Raw genomic sequence first — 985 nt, forward strand, 5'->3', positions numbered from 1 at the left:
TAGGAAGCAGACGGTGGGTAAAGATGTATCTTGTCTGAACACAAGAACTCGTTACTATAAAGATGTCGGTTCTGTGTGTTTAACAGCTGTCTCGCCTTACATAGCTTTCTGTCGGTGTGACCAATCACCTGAGATAAAATGCTTATAAGTAAGGTTTGGGGCTTGAGTGTACTGAGGAAAAACTTCATAGTGGCAGACTTCCCAGTAACCTGGAAACAAAGGCTATTGGGGTCCAATAACTTCACTTCTTCCTACAAGGCTCCAAGCTGGTGAATTAGCAGTGAGCGAGGCTGGGGTATGCTCCTTTATTCCAGGAGGCAGAACTCCATACTGAATTCCAGGCTAGCCAGCTTTACATGGTCTTGAATTGAAAAATGGCTTTCTCAGGTCTCATGAATTCTCCCAGTAGCCTTTGTGCTTTCTCTTCCTGTAAGCGGCCAGATGTGACCTGTGAAGATGGTTCGGTACTCTCTTTATCCAGAAAACCCCACAAAATCATGCAAATCAAGAGGTTCAAACCTTCGTGCTCACTTTAAGAACGCCCAGGATACTGACCAGGCCATCAAGAGTATGCATATCCGCAAAGCTACCAAATATCTGAAAGATGTCACTTTAAAGAAGTAATGTGTGCCATGGTGGTGTTGGTAGGTGTGCCCAGGCCAAACAGTGGGGCTGGACACAGGGACAGTGGTCAAAGAGTGCTGAATTTTTGCTGCACATGCTTAAAAATGCAGATAGTCATGCTGAACTTAAGGGTTTAGACATGGATTCTCTAGTCATTGAACACATCCAGGTGAACAAGATGAGAGCTCATGGAGGGATTAACGCATCCATGAGCTCCCGCTGTCACAGAGATGATCCTCACTGAGAAGAGACAGGTTGTTCCAAAGCCACAAGAGGAGGTTGCACAGAAGAAAAAATGGCATGGGAATAAATTCAGCATAAAATAAATGCAGATAGGAAGGAAGGAAGGAAGGAAGGAAGG

General features: G+C 44.9%; 1 pseudogene; it reads left to right on the forward strand.

The window, feature by feature from the left end:
* The first annotated feature begins 456 nt into the window (after positions 1-456).
* Positions 457-950, forward strand: LOC110316865 (annotated as a pseudogene).
* The last annotated feature ends 35 nt before the right edge of the window (positions 951-985 follow it).

This window comes from Mus pahari, chromosome 2, assembly GCF_900095145.1.
Source record: "Mus pahari chromosome 2, PAHARI_EIJ_v1.1, whole genome shotgun sequence".
In the NCBI taxonomy this organism is placed as follows: domain Eukaryota; kingdom Metazoa; phylum Chordata; class Mammalia; order Rodentia; family Muridae; genus Mus; species Mus pahari.